General features: G+C 44.5%; 1 pseudogene; it reads left to right on the top strand.

The window, feature by feature from the left end:
- The first annotated feature begins 20,405 nt into the window (after positions 1 to 20,405).
- LOC113179859 (N-acetyllactosaminide beta-1,6-N-acetylglucosaminyl-transferase pseudogene) lies at positions 20,406 to 21,072 on the top strand (annotated as a pseudogene).
- Positions 21,073 to 21,952: the final 880 nt, after the last annotated feature.

Raw genomic sequence — 21,952 nt, forward strand, 5'->3', positions numbered from 1 at the left:
TCTGGGACACCCCCCAGAAGTCCCTTTCTTATCTTCTTGTCCCTTCTTTGTCACCGTCTGCTCTCAGTCTCTCTACTCTCCATGCACAACTGTCATCCCAGCAACTTGGGAGGCTGAGGCAGGAGGATTGCAAGTTTGAGACTAGCCTCAGCAATTTAACAGAGGCCCTAAGCAACTTAGTGAGACCCTGTCTCAAAATAAAATTCCAAAGGGCTGGGGATGTGGCTCAGTGGCAAGACACCCCTGGGTTCAATACTCAGTGCAAACAAGCAAACAAAGCTCTTCATTTAGAGGTCTTCTGATCTACTTTACTTTATTTTTTAATTTTTATTTATGTACTTATTCACTTTTGGTACAGGGGCACTTCCCCATGGAGAATATCCCTATAAACATTTTTAAATGTTTTTTAAATTCTGAGATAGTGTCTTCCTAAATTGAAAAGCTGGTCTTGAACTTGTGATTCTCCTGCCTCAGGCTCCTGAGTCGATGCTTTAGAGGCCTGTATCCCAGCACTTAGCTTAGTAGGTATGTTAGATGAGTAAAGTTTTGCTGTCTGTATGGGGTTGTAGGTGCTCATTTTATCCACAGAGCTGCAGATCTTGGGCCACAATGGAATAGAAATAGGCCTGTCTAACTAGCTGTGATATGATTTGCCTGCAAAAGTGCCCCAAGTCACCACAGGGTTTCATTTCTGAGCCACTACCAATGGTTTCCAGCCTATTCAGGAAGAAAAATAGGACTCTCTATGGCAGAGGCTTCAGCATGCAAACCAGTGGCCTGCACATCACCAGGAGCCTGTTAGAAATACTGAATCTTGCCGGGCGCAGTGGCACACATCGGAATTCCAGCTACTCCGGAGGCTGAGGCTGGAAGATAGCAAGTTCGAGGTCAGCCTTGGCGATAATAGCAAGACCTTGTCTCAAAATAAAAAAATAAAAAGGGCTGAGAATGTAGCTTAGTGATAAAGCACCCCTGAGTTCCATCTTCAGTACCAAAAATAAGAAAGGAAAAGGGGAAAAAATAAAGATTTACAGAATCTCCAACTCTGCCCCAATCTACTAAATCAGGATCGGCCAAGTTAACCTCATCTTCAAAGGATTTTTATGCACTAAATATTGATCTCTTAATCTGTGTGTGACCATTAACGATCATTAATCATTAGTGATCCTGTGTACAGTTTCAGGGCAGGACATCTGTGTGCCTGCCTGCCTGCCATCTCGACTATTCTACTCTCTGAGCTCCAAATCTCTCTCCTTGAACTCTGTGTTCCTCTTCCATTTCCATTTGGGAAACAGCTACAAGGTTTAAGATTTAGCCAGGTGGCCCTCCCAGTCTATGGGCCAAGATGTCCCTTCCAGGATAGAAGCTCTGTGTCTTCCCACGAGATGACTTATCCTCCTCCCTCTCCCCCTTCTCCCCCTCCTCTTCCTCCTCGGTCTCCTCCTCCTTCTGCTTCGACAACCTAAAATCTTACCACTTTGGCCATTTTACATGTTCAGTTCCGTGGTATTAAGTACATTCATGTCGTGTGATTGTCACCACTGTCTGTCTCTAGCTCCTACATCACCTGTCCTTCAGCTAGAATGTGACATAAAGGGATATACCTAGAAACACTACATCTACACAAAGGTTCCTTTTTTTTTTTTTTTGACAACTTTTGACACCTCTGCAGAAATCTCTAAGGGGAATATGAAGCACAGCCAACAACCATGCTCAAGAGATATTTCCAGAAGGATTCCCTCTATGCGTGAGCTCTCCTCAGAGTCAACAATTGCTTGAAAACCAAGAGCAAGTCTGTCTCTCGGGAAATGTGCCGTAATCAAACTCCGGAGATCAGAGCTCCATTTGCATACACAATGAGAACTACAGATGCCTCCTGGTCAGGACCCTGCTCTCTGAAACCATGCCCAGGGGAAAGGAAATGTCATCAGCCAGCTTTTTGACAAGATTGGAAACAGAACAAGAGGCATCATTGGATTTGAATATTTGATGTCGGAGCCCAGCCCTCCATCTCTACACAATAAGCCAAGTCCAAGGTCAACAGTTCTCAGGTGGACACAGCACAGAGCATGCAGCAGGGCCAGTGGCTCTTCCTGCACATTTACCTAATGTGCTTGAGTCTTCAGCACGTGTGGTTGGTCCCTGTACATCTCGCATTTGCTGCAAAATCTTCTGCGCTGCGGAAATCCTCACTGCAGTGTGTTTTTATCCTTTGGATATGAGGTGTCCCCCCAAAGCCTCATGTGTCGGTGTAGGAATGTTTAGAGAGGAAATTGATTAGATGACCAGAGCTGTCACTTCATCAGGGGATCCATCCATTGGGTAGATTTTAGATCAACAACAAAATTCACAGATGGGGTGACTGCAACAACAGAAGTTGGAGCTGGGAGTCCAGGCTCAGTGTGCCACAGAGCAGGGCTCTGGTGAAGACCCTTCCTCACTTGTGGACCACCACGTTCTCACTGATTGAGACATGGCCTGTTCCCTGTGCACATGCACCTGGTGTCTCTCCCTCTTCATATAAGGACACCCATCCTGTGGGATGGTGGCCATGCCCTTATGATCTCATTTAACTCTGGTTCCTTCTTTAAAGACCCTGTCTTCCAAATGCAGTCACATTCAGAGCTCCTGAGGTGAGGACTTCAGTATAGGAATTGGTGGGGATCAGTATTTAGAGTCTTGGGATGATGAAGCTAAGATGGGGACAGGGGATGCACGTTGCCCAAGGTCACAATCAAAACAGACTGGATTTGAAGCCATATCTGCTCTCGACACCCATGCTCTTAGCCACCATCCATCCCACATTGCCAGAGGAGTCAGAGCAGAGGGCAGGAATGTGGGAATGTGGGGGCACCATTTTCTGTACCTGTGTCCCTCACACCCTAAGTCTGTGATTCAGGAAGGATGCTCTCCCCGTACCTGCTGACCGGCTAACGGCAGACGCAGGGCGTTGATGGCTGTTAACCTGTGGACAGGGGTCAGGATGAGAGGCGATAGATCCCAAGTGTCCCAGGGTTGATTTTAACCTCACAGCATTCCTCAAAATGGTCCTGAGATTATCAGGAGAGTAGGACATTTGTGTAAGTCAGTGTTTTCCACTCAAATCTTTCTGGGTTCAATAGCCCAACACTTGATTATTTGAGTGATTAATTGATTGATTGGAACTTCACAACCCTTTGGGACCCTACGGCTTTGAGTTCTTTTAAGGGCCTTCTGTCCATATCCTTAAGATATAAGATAGAAGAACTTCATGAAATACTTCAGAGACCACTTGACAGTACAGGGCCAAGGATGACTCCCTAATTTCTCATCACCCACCTACAAGAGTTGACCAGAGGTGGACCGTGTGGAACAGAGACACCCCGTTTACTGTGCATTATTTTACCTGATATTCAGAACCACTCCACAGGGGAGGAGCTAGCCGCATCCGGCAAGCCGCGAAGGTCCTTTGGGAGGGATGCCCTCCTCAGGCCAGGAGGAGACAACAGCCTTCATCATGGGATGATAATCGGGGCTGGAATAAACCTGAACATAGGCTCACTAGAGTAGCCCTTCCCTTCCCCTCGCTCCTCTACCTTCCATTTCTCTACCTTCTAGAAGCCAAGTGAAGTTTTCAAAGGTTTTTCCACTAATTTAGGGAATCTCACACCTGTGCCACTGTGGAAGTCAGAGCCCCTGATGGGGGTGTCTCAGGCACCGTGGTCCCTGGGCTGAGGTCCTTTGGGACATTCACAGTGGTCGGGTGGAATCTTCCCGCATGGTCAATGAACCACACAGGGCTCTGTGCCTGGGTAGACCCAGGCTCCGAGCAGACATGTCACGCTGTGATTTGGGGTGAGGGAGAAGGAGAGAGCTCTTCTATCATCCCTTGACTTTCATGGGGGCTGTTTGGCTGTGTCTAGGAACTCAACACAAAGCTGGTTAACAAGAGAAAAGAAAATTTTTATTCATCTTACACATACACGGGGATCCTCACACCACAGTGAAGTCCAAAGCACGGAACAAAGCAGCATGCTGTTGTACTCTGCAAACAATGACAATCCTGTGAAGGGATGACACATAAGTGGATCTCGGGACCAGGGTAGTAGATTCCAGGAGCGTCTTGAAGAGATAAATGGAAGGTAGAGGAGCGAGGGGAAGGGAAGGGCTACTCTAGTGAGCCTGTGTTCAGGCTTATTCCAGCCCCAATTACTAGTTTCCCATGATGAAGGCTGTTGTCTCATCCTGGCTCGAGGAGGACATCTCTCCCAAAGGACCTGGGTGGCTTGCTGCAGCAGGAAGACAGGCCACACAGCCTTCCTGCAGTTACAGTTCCCGGGGGACTTGGGCTTGAAGTAATCATTATACCAGTTCAGCATGTTAACTCCTTCCGGGGTCAGTTATCTCAGCTCACATACCTCACTTTCCTTAGTTGTCAAAAAAGATGCTAAGGGGCTGTGGTTGTGGCTCAGTGGCAGAGCGCTTGCCTAGCATGTGTGAAGCACTGGGTTCAATCCTCAGCACCCCATAAAAATAAAATAAAATAAAGGTATTATGTCCATCTACAACTAAAAATAAAATTTAAAAAAAGATAATAATACCCCCTTCATGGAACTGTGGTGAAGACATGTCTAAGATGGTTTACTTACCAGTACACACCCATCTCCTCTGGACTGGTGTCCCTACTGCCATTTAATCATTTTTAGATACTTTTGTAATGAATGAGGAATCATATAAATGACTAAGAACAAGACTAACAGTGAGGAAAAAGGGGGAAAAATTAAATGTAGAGTTCTAAAATTCAAATGGACAATTTATCAACTTTATCTATTGGCTTTACATCACTGGGATTCTTTGGGATTGAATGAAAAACCAAAACCATGATTCATCAAAGCAGAGAGACAAGGCTGCCGTCTCGATCTCAGGTTCCTCCAGCCTGGGAGAGCTAATCCCACGGAGCAGCTCCAGTCAGCCAACTGAACAGGTTCGTGGCATCCGCGTGGATCGTTAAGTGTCATGAGCCATGTCATTAACGCAGACCAAACATGTTTGTGTCTTTCCACAGTGTCATCAATTTATGGAATGACAATAAATTCACAGGCTCTGCCACTTGCAGCCGTGACAGTTCACCGAGTACCTGTGGATCACCTGGTCATCATAAGCCAGGCTATCACAGGTTCTTTATTCTGCAATTTCTAATATCTATAATACTCAAGTCACATATCACACTTCACATAATTTATGTGGGAGTGGGGGCAATTTTCCTGGGAAAGGCTAATAACAAGTAACCAGAAGACAGTATCAGGGCCTGTAGTGATGGGGTTGCTTCATTTGGAGGTGTGGTCACCGTTTGATAAACTCGTGGGCCTGATTTTTTTCAATATAAGTTTGATACAACCATGCACCCTTGTGCTTCTGATTAATTCAAAGAGTTTTTAGCCCAATTTTTATTATTTTTATTAGCACAATTAATTTATCCATTTGTGCCTTGTGCTTGTGCCAGGTAGATGGTAGTTGTTGGCTTGTACAAATAAGGCATAGAGTCATTTCACCTCATCACTGAAACTCAGAATGGAATAGCTTATGGCAAACGATTGTTTTACAAAATGGAGTCACTCAGGTTTAGACCTGGCATGAAAACTGCTGTTCTGTACACACAGTAACTCAGATCAGGGCACAGCCCGATGATCCAAGACCTTGGTTTCCTTCCAATGTGTGGATGGAGGTGAACCCTTCTGCTATCTGAGAACTCTGAAGAGAAGTGAAAAGAAGGTTCACTTTTTTTCTTTCTTTCTTTTTTCTTTTTTTTTTTTTTGGTACCAGGGATTAAACCCAAGGGTGCTTAACCACTGAGCCTCATCCCTAGCCCATTTTTTTTTTTTGGTGTGTGTGTGTGTGTGTTTTATTTAAAGACAGGGCCTTGCTAAGTTGCTGAGGCTGGCTTTGAACCCACAGTCCTCCTGCCTCAGCCTCCTGAGCTTCTGGGATTACAGGCAAAAGTCCACTCTTAAATCTGAAGAGACACCTATGTCAGCGCCCAGATATCAACAATCATTTCTTTGGAGTACAAATAAAATTGCTGGGCAGGGTAGGCTCGAGTTTGAACTTGCCCCAAGTTAAACCCTGCCTAGAGAAAAATGTGGCTGTTTACATTTCTCGTTCTTAAAATGACCGACAGTCCATCTTCCGCCTCCTAGGTCTGGCAGCTGCCGCAGAAACTTGCTGGAATCAAAATCAGGATTTGAGAACATCTCACGAAAACTTGCTGAAGGTTCCCAGGCCATTTCTCCATGACCATCACTTGTGAAAACGTCTATCTGAACATAAATATGAAGTCAAAAAGAAGCCGCAGGAAAGCAAATGAACTGGCCTGGCTCTGGATTGAACCCGACTCCTCTGGTTCTGAGTCCCTAAGAACTGGAAGGATTTGGAGCTGCTTTGCCAATTTTTTGACTTCCTGAAAGTCAAGTTGGAAGAAATGTGCAGCCAGAAGGCACAGCCCATTTCTGCAAGGAGGTAGCAACCAGGTTTCACGTTATCCTGGCAGCCAGATGATTTCTGATAAAAAGCCACAGTGGAGATGTGGCAGCTGTCAATCACGGTGGGTGATTGGTCTTTTGGTTTTGGTTTTGCGGAGGTTTTAAAAAAGATAAGTCTGGCTCTTTGCGTGAAAACCTTAGTGATGGGACAGAAAAAGGTAAATAGAGTCAAAGGCTCACAATTCATCATTGTTCCTCCTGGGAGCATCTTAATGATCATTAAGGTCTCTTGCTGCAGCAGCAGTCACCAGTTTTTGAAAGCATGTGGTCCTGGCATCCAATGACCTGGCAGGGCCTCACTTCTGTCTTTCTCTTGGCAGTTTTGGAATCTGGCCGCACCTTGCAAAAGCAGCACGAGGCTAAGGTCCTGTGCGTTCCCTGTCTGAGCTTGTCATTGCAGTTTGTACCCAAGGCTGTGTCCTGGCGCAGATAGGCAGCTGTTCTCCGAGATCATCTCCACTTCCCAGGCGGAGAAAGCCGGAAACATCTGAAATAATTAGTTTATGTTAGGATGTGAGCCTGGTAGGAGAGATGGGGAGTTCTGGAAGATTCTGAGGCTGCACTAGTGAGTCAGGGGGTACGGTGGGTGCCTGTAAGGTCGGTCTGTCTGCCTGTCTATCTGTCTATCTATCTATTATTATTGCTGTAACAAATACTGGAGAAAAAAATCAAGTTAATGGAGGAAAGGCTTCTTTGGGTTCCATCTCAGTCCCTGGTAGACTGGGCTCTGCTCTTTGGGTTGCGGTGGTCGTGAATGTGTGATGAAGCAAAGCTGCTTATGTCATGGGAGCCCAGAGAGAAAACCTGGATCCCAACACCTCTTCAAGGATGTAGCTGCTGTGACCTTACTTCCTCCCACAGGGCCCCACATCCTAAAAGTGCCACCATCTCCCAGCAGCCCTGCAGGCTGGCAACCAAGCCTTCAACACGTAGCCTTGGGGGACATTTAAGATCCAAACCACAACACTGTCTGCCTGCCTGTCTGTCTGTCATCTAGGCCCCTCTAGTTCACACGGTTCAGTGAAAGAACCAGAATTCTATATTTCTCACCAGACCAGCAACTCAATAAGCAGATTTATTTTTGCTCTTTATCTCCAACTTTTTGTAATGTCTCCAAATCAAATTATGCAAGACCAGCACAATTAAAGCCCACTTACCTTTCTTCTCCGTATGAAGTTAATTTTCTACTGAGAGCTATCAATGCTTAAGCTTCTCTAACTTAAGCCTAAGCTCATCCATCTCTCTGGATTCAGGGTTTGTGTCGGTGACCTGACAACAGGGTCAGAGGCTCCCTCAGGGGAACCTGGGGGGTCTGGACCAGGTGCACCTGCAGTGCCCCTAAATGTCTCTTACTGGGGCCACAACAGGAAGGTTCTGCTTTTGCCTGAATAAAGTGGCTAATTAGATTTTTAAAAAAATAAATTTGATGTTGGGATGATGTTTTACGTGTATAGGGCTAGTACAGAGTTCCCGTGTATCCATCACACGATTTTAGTTTCCCCTAATTTTTTCTCATATGGCACCTGTGGTACATTTGTCAAAACCAGGAAGTGAATGAATCCATTACTACTAACCCATGGCTCCATACTGCCTTTAGGTGTCCTTAGTCTCTTCTGGTCTATGACACCTTCTATTTTGACTCCTTGCCAATTTTGAGAATACTGGCCAGGTACTTTCTAGAACAGTCCTCAAACTGGGTTCAGCTGAAGTATTTTCTCATGATTACACTGCAGTTCTGAGTTTTGGAGAAAGGAGGCCACAGAGGCGAGACTCCTTCCCGTCACACTGAATCTGGGTGTGGGGATGTCCACAGGAAGTCCTTGAGATCCAAGCACAGTCCCGTGGTCAAGTTCATGTTTGCTAAGTTTCTCCACCAGGGCGGTTACATTTTTTTTTTTTTCTCTTTCTTTGCTCCATTATTTGAAAGTGAGTCACCAAGTCAACCTGCCCTCAGGAAAAAGGGGATTAGCCTCTTCGCCCAGCATAGAAGTGTTAGGAGTTGTCCTGCTCTGCTTTACCCTGTTCGTCACTTGCTCTTCCTCCGTGTGACTTGTCAATCTTTTTCCCTCTGACTTAGAAGTTAAATGGTGTTCTAGGCACTGGGGATGCAGGACAGAGAGAAACGGGACACAGACTAGGGGACCAGACATGGAGGCTGGCAAAATGAGATTCAAACCCGGCTTGGGCATAAAAGCACAGTGGGACTAATGTGGCTTTAAGCTGTTTTATCTAAAAAGTTGGAATAGTAAAAGCTTCCTCTTAAGTAACCATGAGAAGTTAAGTTGCATATGAATGCAGAAGTGCTGCATGCAATGTTTGGTATGCAGTAGGTTCTCAATAAATGTTAACTGTCTTTGTTCAAGAAGAAAATGATGGCACAGAGCTACCAAGAGCATGGATCCTGGCACCAAACTGCCTGCTTTTAAGATCTTCTTCTCATGCTCCAAAGCTGTGTGACCTAGGCAAGTTACTTCACCTCTCAGTACCTCAGCCTTTTCTTAGGTAAATGGGGCTAATAACGGCATCCCTCTCATGAGGTTGCTATGAATATAATTTGTGGTATGTAAAGGGCACAGACAGTGCCTGGAACACAGTATGTTACAAGTGTTTGCAAATATTCTTTATCCTTCAACACAATTGTGTTTTAGGCAATAAAGCATGCATTGATTTAATATTTAACCATCTTACATAATTCAATAGATTAAAATTCAATCTTTCCATGCACTAGAATTCAATAGACTAGGAATCCATTGAGTAGTTTAGTATTTAACCATTTTATAGAGTTCAAAACATGTAGAGATTAACACCAATTTGATATTTTTTCTTTCTTTCAGATCCTACTCCCTGGCATTATCAAGATACCAGACGTAATAAACTGCACCTAAGTATACAATATATGAGTTTTAGAATATTATTATGTTTCAGGGCTGGGGTTGTGGCTCAGTGGTAGAGTGCTCGCCCAGTATGCATGAGGCACTGTGTTCAATCCTCAGCACTACATAAATGTCCACCTAAAACTAACTAAATAAATATTTTTTAAAAGAATATTATTATGTTTCTATTCATAGAGAAACTACAACCACAGTAAAACACTGTGCATGTGCAAAGAGTGTATATTCTGATGTGATTGGGAAACATGTTCTTTCAAGGTCAAATAGGTCAAGTCTTCTATGGCCTTCCATCGGTCCAGTTTTGACTTTGCTGTATTAGTGACAGGTCTCCTTCTGAGGACCGGCCTGCTGTGCTTTTCTGCTGACTGGCAGAACACAGTGACTGCCTGTCCCATCTGAGCTTTGGGATTCTTCTCTCTGATCCCTCACGTCTTCTTTCTCAGGCATGGGGTCGTTCTCCTACCCCTATTTCCTGACCAGAACTCAGCTAAGGACAAGAAGGACCCTCTGCTGTGTTCTGTGCTCCTGCTCTCTGTTGTCTGTACTGGGAACCACAGGGGTCTTGACCTCCTCCCATTTCCGGATCTGCCTGCTCCACTTGGCAGCCAGCCACCTCTACCTGGGCATCCTCACCACCCTGAGACGAGGACTCGCCACCCAGTAAGTACAGGGCAGGTGGAGAGTTCACGCCATTCGCTTCTCCTCTTTGGGGATGTCTTGGGCCCTGTGATGTCCTGGGTTTGAAACCTTGGAAATAGTAACTTTGAAGTATAAACTTGTCCTAGCTACTACTGAATTGCTATCTAATTGAGCTGTTGTTTTTGTTTAATAATTTGTTTGAATTCTCAGTGATAATTAACGCTACGATGTTCCTTAATTCTGAACCTAAACATTCCAGTGATGTGAAAGGAGAAGGATACTACTGTAGTTTCAGCCTAATTTGTCCTCTTTTTTTGGGGGGGGGGTGAGAGGTACCAGGGATTGAGCCCAGGGGTGCTCAACCACTGAGCCACATCTCAGCACTTTTTATATTTTATTTTGAGACAGGATCTCACTGAGTTGCTTAGGGACTTGCTAAATTACTGAGGCTAGTTTTGGACTGGTGATCTTCCCGCCTCAGCCTCCTGAGCTGTGAGGATTACAATTGTGCACCATTGTGCCCCGCAATCTGTCCCTTTTGAAACACACGTTGAAATTTAATTCTCCATTGTGAGATGATATTAAGAGATGGAACCAAGTAGGACCTTTCAGAGGTAATTAGGGCTCTGCTCTTAGAATGGATTAATCCATTCATGCAGGTAATGAATTAATGAGTTAGTGGGTTATCTTGAGTGTAGATTGGCTATAAACTTCAGTTTGGCTGGGTCTCTTGCCCACACCCTGTCTCTCACCACGACATACCCTGTGCTGCCTTGGAACTCTGCCAACAAGAAGGACATCTCTATGTGCAGCTCCTTGACCTTGAACCAGGACCATGAGCCAAAACAAACATGCTTTCTTTTTCTTTTTCTCTTTTTTTTTGCAGGGAGAGGGGCTGAACTCAGGAGCATTCAACCACTGAGCCACATCCCCAGCCCTATTTTGTATTTGATTTAGAGACAGGGTCTCACTGAGTTGCTTAGCACCTCACTTTTGCTGAGGCTGGCTTTGAACTCAACATACTCCTGTCTCAGCCTCTCAAGCCTCTGGGATTACAAGCATGTGCCACCACACCTGGCCAAACCCGCTTTCTTTATAACTGACCCAGTATTGTGCTATTAGCTACAGAAAACAGACTAGGATAGCTACCAAGAATTGTCACCTCTGTAGAACTCCATGCTGTGGGGGACAATTTCTCTCCAAAGAATGTGGGAGCTGTTATCAGAGCAGATCCAGAGCTGCAGATGTTTCCTCCAGGAGATTCTGTAAATGACTTAGAATCTCCTTCAAGGACAGGGGCCTTTCTACTTACCTGAATTGTTTGAGTTCAGCCACTTCTGATTACTCACTTCACCTTCCAGGTATGGACCAACTACTAACTCTAAATTTCTCCTCTAGAAAGTAAAATTCTCTAACATTTGGGCCCCATATCGCTTCTTCTGCATTGTAGTTGAATTTGATAGAGCAGAGATCTTTCTCTTCTAACCAAAGACCATCCTTTGCTGTCCTACCTAGACCACTTTTTACAGAGAACGGGTTCTTTCCACAGTTCTCACGCCACATGACCTAAAACTGTGCCTTCTGCCCTCCTGCAGCCTTTCCAGCATCCCAGTCACAGCTGTTGGGGCTTAAGAAGAATGTCTGACCCACATCAGGCTGATCTGGAACATTCCTATGAGCTCCTCTTTAAGTCAGAGTTGTCTTTGTGCTTTAGCTGGTTGGCTGGGGACGCTGAGCTGGAGCTGTGTAGGCTTGCTGGGGGGTGCCGATGGTCTGGGGCAGTCAGGAGACCAGGTGTGAGTGAGCGGAGAAGACGGTCTGTCTGTCCTGCTGAGGGGGAGCCCAGGAGACAGGGAGAGAGAATGGCGGTCCATGAACCCAGCTATACTTCTTGAGCTACTTCCCAGGATGGTGTGACCCATTCCACTTGGGAATGAATGTGACTCCTAACACCCTCCCAATGGAGCTGGGAGCTGGCTTGGACCCCAGGAATCCTTTATCCTTGGCCTTGCTCTTGCTCATAAAGTACCCTGCATAGGTGAATCCTCTTTCTGCTTTACTCACTACTGCATCGGGCTCTCCTCCCATCCTCTCTTCTGAGGCCCAAATGCACCATTACCAGACTCTTTTTATTACTCTTAGGGCATCTATCTATCTATTTATTTATACCAGTGATGGAACCCAGGGGTGCTTAACCACTGAGCCCCATCCCCCGTCCTTTTTATATTTTATTTTGAGACAGAGTCTCACTACGTTGCCTAGAGTCTTGCTAAGTTGCTGAGGCTGGCTTTGAACTCACGATCCTCCTGCCTCAGCCTCCCAAGCCACTGGGATTACAGGCGTGCGCCACCACAGCCAGCCTGTATTTCCGTTTTCTAATTGCAATAGAAGCTTGATCCTGGAGACCCAAATTTGACAGGGCTCGTTGTTGCCTGTTTTTTTTCCCTGTCTCCCCACCTAGACCCCATTATCTGCCTTGCACTTCTATTCACACAGCTGTGTTTTAACAGCATCTTCTCTCTGTCGAAAACTTCTTGGTATTTCAAAGACTACTTCTCATCATAACAAATTCAAAGGATACAGAAGCGTATACATTAAAATTCAACCTTTTTCCAAAATTAATGGGTGGCTCCTTGGTCTAGCTGGAATGCCTGACTTTTTAAAAAGTGTATTTTTTGGTTCCTGTGAAGGGAAAGGAGGGCCGTGTGTGTGCATAGAACACGTGTGTACCTGGGTGCATAGAGCGCATGTGCAAGCCTGCACACACCTACGTGCACTTGTACGTTTTTGCCCCTGACTGGCCTCTACTGTGAGCATGCTCTGGCATGAGAGGAGAGGCTGGCCTCTAACATTTTTTTTTTTTTAATCCTGACTCCTCAGGAGGCTGAGGCAGGACTGTGGCTCAGTGGTTATGAGCCCTTGGTTCAATTCCTGGTACCAAGAAAAAAAAAAGTGGTGGCAGTCTCTGCAAGAGGTGGGAATTAAGGACAGGGCAGAGGGAGGGACTGGATGGATGTAGTTGTCTCTGCCCCATGACCAGGCTTCCGGAGTTCTAGAAGGATATGCTGTACCCAAGAAAGGCAGGATTTTAGTTTCTTCCTGACTCATCTCTTAATTTCGTTAAACCAAATCAAATTTTCCTGGACAAAGAAAATAACTTAATAAACATATCAAATACTCTTTTTGTTTTCATTAATGTTGTTTCTCAAGAGATTTCCGATCTCCTACCATAGTTTAGAAACATGGCACTTTCTCAGGATGCCTGAATCTAGCATCCTGTGATATCCCCGGAGCATTCTTGACATTTCTGGATTTCGATGTTTTGGCCTTCAAAATGAGACTGAGCCAAACATCTTCCCCATTTATAAAGGTAAGCATGCTCAGGGATAGAATGAAAATAACACAAAGAATTCCTAGTGCTACAACTCAGAGATACCACTATTAGCCTTCTGATGTGCACCTCCGTGTGTGTGTGTGTGTGTGTGTGTGTGTGTGTGTGTGAAGACACATCTCTCTCTGCCCTGTATCTCAAGCACTTAACACATTTCTAGTTCAGTACCAGGTAATGGGGAAAATATTAATAAGTAAAACTAAATATTCTTACATGGATAAATATTTAAAAATTGGGTCACTATAGGTCTATTTGGGGGAGGGGGTTGAACACCCGGGAGCATTTTACTAGTGAGCTACATCCCTAGTCCTTTTATTTATTTATATATTTTCTGAGACAGTTTCACTAAACTGCTGAGGGACTTGCTAAGTTACTGAGGCTGGCCTCAAACTTGTGATCCTCCTGACTCAGCCTCCCAAATCGCTGGGATTACAGATGTGTGCCACTGCACCTGGATACTATAGGTCTATTCTTAACTAAGCATTAGTCTAGGTTAGTCTTCTTTGAAGACTTTCACAATTATTATAGGAGATCAGAGTCCTATTTACTCCATCTGAGCTGCCCAGTGTCCATCCAGTAATGAACTAATGCCAAAAGTCAACAATTTCAGAAGCCTTTCTTTCTTTCCCAAACTAGCTGAGAATAAATGGGTCATCTAGGGGGTCATAGGATAAGAGCAAGAAGGAAAATTTAAAACAAAGAAGAGAGCCCTTACTGGTGGTAGGGATTGCTTCAGATGATAACTGTTTCACAGGTCTTTTCTACCTTGACATCTGCTTCAAAGGTAGTTTGACAAACTTGTGTTGAGCAACATGGCAAACTTTCAGAACACATACTGCATTCCTGAGCGATTTCTATGCTTCAAACGTTGTTAAAATATTCTTGGTAAAAGGAACACTGCTGCTTACTGTATTGATTATAAAATATTTTATTTATTACAAAATAAAAACTGAAACTAAAAATACCTCACACCTTCCAAAAAGGATGAGATGACTCGGACTGTTACCAAACTGTGACCATTGACAGGTGTAGTGGCACATGCCTGTGGTCTCATCTGCTGTGGAGGCTGAGGCAGGAGGATCACAAGGTCAAGGCCAGCCTCAGAAACTTAGTAAGATCCTGTCTAAAAAGAAAAAGAAAAAGAGTCTGGGTATAGCTTAGTAGTAGAGCACTTGCCTAGCCTGGGTAAGGGCCTGGCTTCAATCCCCAGGAACACACACACACACACACACACACAAATTATACACATTAAAATGTATACTACATTCCATTTATTGAAATGTCCAGAATGGGCAAGTCTATAGAATCATAAGATAGGTTAATGGTTACCTGGGACCAGAAGTTTGAGGTCAGGGACTGCTGATGACTAAATGGTTTTGGGCGGGGGAATAATAAAATATTATGGAATTAGATAGTGGCCATGATTGTACGACCTTGTGAATACACTAAAAGGCACTGATTGGACATTTCAGGTGAGTGAATCATATGGTATATGAGTTAAATCTCAATATAGTTGTTACAAAAAAATTTCAGAATAACTATGGCTTGTATTTGTAATGATTTCACATTTTCAGAGTACTTTCCTTTTGTTACATAAGTTCTATCTCATTATAACCTTAAAAAGTACACAGAGCAAGTTTATGTAGTTCTCCTTCACCGTTAGTGAAATTGAGAACCAGAGAGATTTGGTAATTTGGCTGACATCACACAGCTCTTTAGAGGCGGAGCCAGATTTACAATAAAAATATACAGTTCCTCTCCAGTGAACTGAAGCGCACTGTCCAACGTCACATCAATGAGTCATCATTAATCTCATGTCTTTTGGGCTGGGGCTGCAGCTCAGTGGTAGAGCACCTGCCTTGCACATATGAGGCACTGGGTTTGATCCTCAGCATCACATAAAAATAAATAAAGATATTGTGTCCAACTACAACTAAAAACATTTTTTGATCACATGTCTTTTATATGTTATTAGTGTTAAATAATAAAATGCCTGCTAAGCGCTAGGAAACGTTGTTTACCAGACATTATACAAATCTTATAGACTACATTTTGTTGGTTTTATTTCACTGCTTTTGGAAGCTAGCATATGGATCTAGGTTGCCCCAGGGGACATTTGACAAAACCTGGGGATATTTTTTGCTGTCAACACCTATGGGGAGGGGCAGGAAATGAAGCTCAGTTGGTACAGTGTTTGCCTGCTTGCACAGGGCCCTGCACCACACCAAGGGAAAAAAAAAAAAAAAAAAAAAACATGGGCAGAGACCAAGGATATTATAAACCACCCACAAAGAATGATCTGGTCTAAAATGCCAATAGTGCCAAGGCTGCTTTCATTGATAATGACATCATCTCTATGAAAATTCTGTATAGATCCAAACTGCAACATTTACCATTTTGCAAGTAGATGTTTCTAGTGTGACAACCATTCCTGGCAGAGTTAGCCAGTACCAGACCCTCATCTCAGGTTCACCGGATGGATCAGTACCTGTGGAAGATTCTTTAGCAAACGTTCTGCCAAGCCAATGAGCCCCTCACAAAAACACAAATACTGCATGATTTCACTGACGTGAGCTATCCAAATCAATCAGACACATAGAAACAAAAAGGCAGAAGATGATCTAGAAGATGACTAGGGTGGGGAAATGGGAATTGTTCTTTGATGGGTGTAGAATTTCAGTTATGCAACGATGAGAAAGTTCTAGAAACCTGTTGCACACTATACATACAGTTATACACTATATACTACCGTACAATGAAATGGGGTCACAGTGGTAAATTTTAGGTTGTATGTTTTTCAACACAATGTTTTTTTTTTTTTTTTTAAAGTCTTAGCACATCTTCAACCTGAGTGACTAGGAGTAGAATCTGAAGTTTCCATCTTCTAAACCCCAGTATTAGGGGTTAGAAAAGGATTCCTTGTTGGATTTTCCAGGGGCAGTCAGGGGACCTGATCAAAAGCTACTCTGACATTGTAGCTGTTACGGTTGGGGGTCCAGTTGGGGTCCAGCTCCTTTGTGTCCCAAACAAAGAATTGAGCAAGACATGCAGAAGTCACAAAGTACAGGTTTATGGAAGGTGAAGGTGAAAGTTGTCTTAAGATAGATTGGACTGAGCCAAGAGAGAGGCTCAAGGTCCCATGTCTGGAAATTCCTGTCTTACGGGCTGAGCTGGGAGACATTCTCCTCCCTGTATGGATCTGATTGAAGACCTGATCTCATTTGCTCCCAGTGGTTATTTTAGAATACCAAACCTGTGGTGGGAGTTATCTTGGACAATTTAAGTCTTCAGTAGATGGAGTTGTTTTGACAATGGGACTTCTTAAACAGGGAAAGGATGACTCAGCCCCCTGTCTTGTCCTCCAAGAGCATTTTTCTTGTACTCAGCCTCCGCCATCTTGGTGTCCCTGAACTCCTACCCAACACGCTAATTTAACTGAAATGCAAGAATATGTTCAACACTGGAGACTGGGCTGGGGGTGACAGGGGAGGGAAGGGGAGTGGAAATCTGCAAAGCAAATCCAGGCTAGAGACACCAAGTCAGTGCTTGGAAACAGGCCAGTGTCTTGGGCTAACTCTGGGATTTATAACAATTTATTTACAGAAGATAAATAAAGAGTTAGAGGTCACTCATAAAATGTAAATGTTATTAGAACTCGGTGTCCTTCAAAGGAGGTTTGTGTATACTTGTTGGCTTTGCTCACAAAGTTTTCAAAATCTTTTTTTTTTTGTTTAACTTTGGAGATATTTGCCTTTTTCCTGATAAGGTTGGCCTGCATGGAGTATTATCACTCTGTGTCTCAAAGTGCAAATATTTCGCAGCCTCTTTGAAAAGTACAAATAATACCTTGGGCTCAGATTGGTATCTGAGGGTTGAAACTACATATAAGAACAAATCGCCCGAAGTTAATTAACCCATGGTTTAATTTGTCCTTCAATTGAATATTGAGTTGGACCCAGACGATGTGTTTTCAGAAGTTTTTTTTTTTCCACGGGACAGAAGGAAGGAAACATTTTGAGAAGTAGCTTATTGCATCGGACCAACAGTGACCACTGGCCACGCTCAGGAGTTACTTTCCTTCTCTCAAGGTCTTAAAAAAAAAAAGTGATAATTTAAAATTTGGCTTTAGTGAAATTACATGAAGGTCATTAAAATGAAACTATTTCATTTTTATTTGATCATGCCCAGGACATTGGGGGACCTTTGATTTTTAAGGCTTGTCTTAATTCTAAAAATAACCTGAGCCCATCTGGTAGGCCCCCACCAGCCCCCACACCCCTGCCTGTTAACCCCATCTCAACTTTTTAGAACCTCTGTTAAGAGTCATCAGTTGATAACAGCTTGATGAAGAGTATAGAAGCCATCACTTCTTTGAAACCTCTTAAGTGTCATTGTGCATACCTTGGTTGGCTGGGGAGCTGAGAACCTGGGGCAGGCAGGTCTTTTAGTGCCCCTCAAAAGTCACATTAAGCTGTTCCCCGTGGCACATGCCTGTAATATCTGCTGCTCAGGAGGCTGAGGCAGGAGGATCACAACTGCAAAGCCAGCCTCAGCAACTTAGCAAGGCTCTAAGCAACTTAGCAAGACCTTGACTCAAACTATAAAAAGGGCTGGGGATGAAGCACCTCTGGGTTCAACCCCTGGTACCAAAAAAAAAAAATAAAGGTCACATTGCACCAATCCTCCTTATGTTTTTGAAGACACATTCTTTTCTTCAAGCTGCTCACAGTCTGATGAGGAATGAAGTGCTGTGATGCATTAAAAAATTCTCCCTTCTTATCCAGGGTTTCAGCCCCTTAAAGGAAAGGAAGGCCACGCCGAGCTTCCCCCTATGGGGCCACTAGGTGACAGCACCACACCTTCTCCAAGCTCGAAGTCAGGCAGATGGCAGAGCACAGGATGGCCAATTCTCCAGCCATACACCTAGACCCTAAAAGTGACCCTGCGTCGGAAACAGGAAGATCTAGCATTTGAGAGCTTTTACCATGGGTCCAAGTGCACTGCAAGTATGTTCCACTTAATAACTCCTGGATCTGCAGGATGATTCTGCTAGTTTTATCTTTATTTTATAAAACACGGAAAGGTACAGTAATTGCCCAAGGACCTCATGGTAGGGAAGTGCTCTACCACGGTGCCACCACCCAGCCCCACACACGCCTCTCCTTGAAGCCCATGCTCTATGCTCTATCAAATGCAGCACCATTCTATCATTCCCAGGGAAACCTGGAAAACAAAGCAAGGAGTCAAACAGTACCAAGCCTCCAACCGACATCTCCATGTCATGAAAACATGGGATCCACTGGGCATCAGGAAATAGAGGCAGGCTCAGGGAGCCTTTTCTGATAAAGGTCAGATGATGAATATTTTAGGCTTCGCTGGTCACCTGATCTCTGAAGCTGTAAGTCTCTGTTGCAAAAACTCAGCTCGGACACTGTCATGTGGAAGCAGCCACAGACAGTGAGCTAACTAATGAGCATGGCCTGGTTCTAATAAAATAGTTACACACCCTGAAAGGTGAATTTCGTATTCTTTTCACATGTCACAAAATATTTTTATTCTTGGGATTCTTTGCCAGCCACCAGACAATGCAAAGTCATTTTTCATTTGCAGGCTACATAAAGACACATGGGGAGCCCGACTGGACATCCCTGCCCCCATCCCCAGCTGTAGTTTGCTGAACTATGCTACAGAGGAAAAGAAGAATGACGAGTGCCTACCATAAGTGAGATGCTAAAAATACAATGATTGGTGGAGAGCAAGAGGGCTCCTTGTGTTAATGGAAGAAGGAACAGATCTGTCATCATGGAAAGGTGGAAGGGCTCCCAACCCAGACTTGGGAGGGTCACCAGGGAAGCCATGTCACACCAGGACGTGAAAGATAAAAAAAAAAAAAAAAAAAAAAAAAAAAAAAAAAGATCTCATCAAGAAAAGGGAGAGGGAGGGAATATTCCAGGTAGAAGTTCTGTGAGATCAGAGAGGTTAAACTTGAGTCATCAGCATATCTCAGGCAAGTTGGCGTATCTTTGAGCTTCAATGTCCTTGCATGCAAAGTGAGTATAAAGTTGCTCCTGATCTCAAAGGTCGTCAATCAGAATTGGAGGAGGCGTGATAGCATATCAGCTGTGGTTCATTTCCAGTCTTCCTGGTTTGGGAAGGGAATGAGTTAGTACGGATAATCTGCAGGTTCCCTCCAGCCTGGACATGCTACCGATCGATCCTTGATCTTGATTTTTCAGGTGAAGAGAGCCTGCTAGGGAGCGCTGCTGGGAGCCCATCAGTGGCAATGGTCACCTGCCTCAGGACAACGGTGACTGCCTGAAACTGAAGAATGACCTCGGTGACTGGGATGGTGGCCCTCTCCAGGGGCAAAGGACAGCAGGGTCGGCACACATTCCACCCTAAGTCCCTGTGGAAAGCCCACCTTGGTGGCAGCGGTGTCCTCTCTGATGTGAAGGTGACCTAGACGCAAGAGCCCAAAGGTGCTCGGTTGTCGGTTGGTTAGTCAGTTGGTCCCAGGGGCCCATGTTCTCAGATTTACCCATTTCCTTCAAATTCAGGGAAAAGCTACGGACTGAGAGTTGATCCCCTTCTCCTAAATGAGTAGTCCCATTTCTCTTCCTGCTGAAAATCCCAAGTCAGAGCCAATTCCCCACAGCCTGGGCAGTGACCTGCAGACCAACCTCAGCCACAGTTGGATGAGTAACAGAACAAGGAACAGGACTTGGAAGGCTGTTGGGTGTGTCACGGGGTTTATCACGGCTCTGTCAGTAATTTCTTATTCCTCTCAACCAGGAATGTCGTCCCACAAAAATAGACTGCAAGTAAGGGAAATCTCAAGTGCTTCCGTCCTTGCTGAATTTGGTGACGTGTGACAGGAAAAAGATTTTTTTCTTGGGTGAAAATATACCAGTGACATCATTGAGAAATACCAGTTGCCAGCACTATTTGATCCCAAACCACTACACAATGGAACCCCCATCCAAAGACAAGGCCCAGTTCCTTTTGGTGCCTGCCATGGTGGTTCACAAAGACTCTGACACATTTGAAAAGACTCTTCAGGGTGATTTCTGCTCCTCAAAATGTCTTCTGGGTCCTCATGGATGACAAGTCCCCAGCTGTCTTCAGAGACGCAGTGGGAAAGCTACTGAGCTGTTCCCAAATGCCTTTATGGCTTCTAAGCAGTCGTCTGTGGTTTTTGGTGGGATTTCCAGGCTCCAGGCGGATCTCAACTGCATGAAGGACCTGGTGGCCTCAAGGTGCCCTGGAAGTCTGTCCTCAACACCTGTGGCCAGATTTCCCCCTGAAAACCAACAAAGGAAATAGTTCAGTATCTGAAAGGTTTAAAAGGAAGAGCATCACCCCAGGGTGCTGCCTCCTCCCCATATCATCAGAAGAACCCGGAGCAGCGGTACCCTTTGTTTTCCTTCATGCTGTGAACTTGGAGGAGAAAAACCCCTCTCCCACGTGACGTGACCGTTTTCTTTGGCACCACCTATGTGGCCCTTACAAGGGAATTTGCTCATTTTGTTCTTAAAGACCAGAGGCCCATTGATTTACTCGAGTGGTCAAGGGGGACATCTATTCTCCTGCTGAACATTTCTGGGTGACACTAAACCGGATTCCAAGTATGTGAAATTTGAATTTTCTTCTTGATAAATTTAGCATCTTTTGGCAGGGTGGGGTGGAGGGGCTGCAGGCGTGTGTGTGTTTTGCACAATGAAAATACCTTTGACAGCATTATGTGTGTTCACTGTAATTCCAGATTTTATGCACACCCTGGAGATTTCAATGAAGTAATATAAAATAAATTCTACTTTTCACATATCCCTAAATATGCTGTTTGCTTAGAGAACATGCTGATTAAATTTCTCCTAATATTGTATGTGCCATATCTTTGATATGACACCCCAAAGTGTTTTCTTTCTTTTTGCGGGTAGGGAAGAACAGGGAAGCCTGGGGATCAAACCCAGGGCCTCATGCATGCTAGGCAAGTATTTCCACCACTGCGTCACAGCCCCAGAAGCAACAATAGTGTGTTGTTTAGGAGATCAGCATCTTTGGTGTGGAGTATTCCTTATGGTCTCATTTTGTGTGAATTTGAGTTATTCGAAATTATTTGAAAAATTCGAGATCTAAAAATGTCCACAAAAATTTATAAGAATAATGGAAATAAGGCAAATCTCTCTAAATTTAAAAAAAATGTAAATGCCATCAAGAATTCAAGCCAGGAGCAGTGGTGGACACCTGTAATCCCAGCAGCACAGGAGGCTGAGGCAAGAGGAGCAAGAGTTCAAAGTCAGCCTCAGCAAAACAGGTGCTAAGCAACTCAGTGAAACCCCATCTCTAAATAAAATACAAAATAGGGCTGGGGATGTGGCTCAGTGGTCGAGTGCCCCTGAGTTCAATCCCTGATACTCCCCCCAACCCCCCCAAAAAAGAATTTCAAGAATTCAGGGCTGGAGATGTAGGTCAGTAGCAGTACTTGCCTGGTAGAAGGCCCTGGGTCCTTACAC

Source organism: Urocitellus parryii, chromosome 8 (assembly GCF_045843805.1).
Source record: "Urocitellus parryii isolate mUroPar1 chromosome 8, mUroPar1.hap1, whole genome shotgun sequence".
Classification (NCBI taxonomy): Eukaryota; Metazoa; Chordata; class Mammalia; order Rodentia; family Sciuridae; genus Urocitellus; species Urocitellus parryii.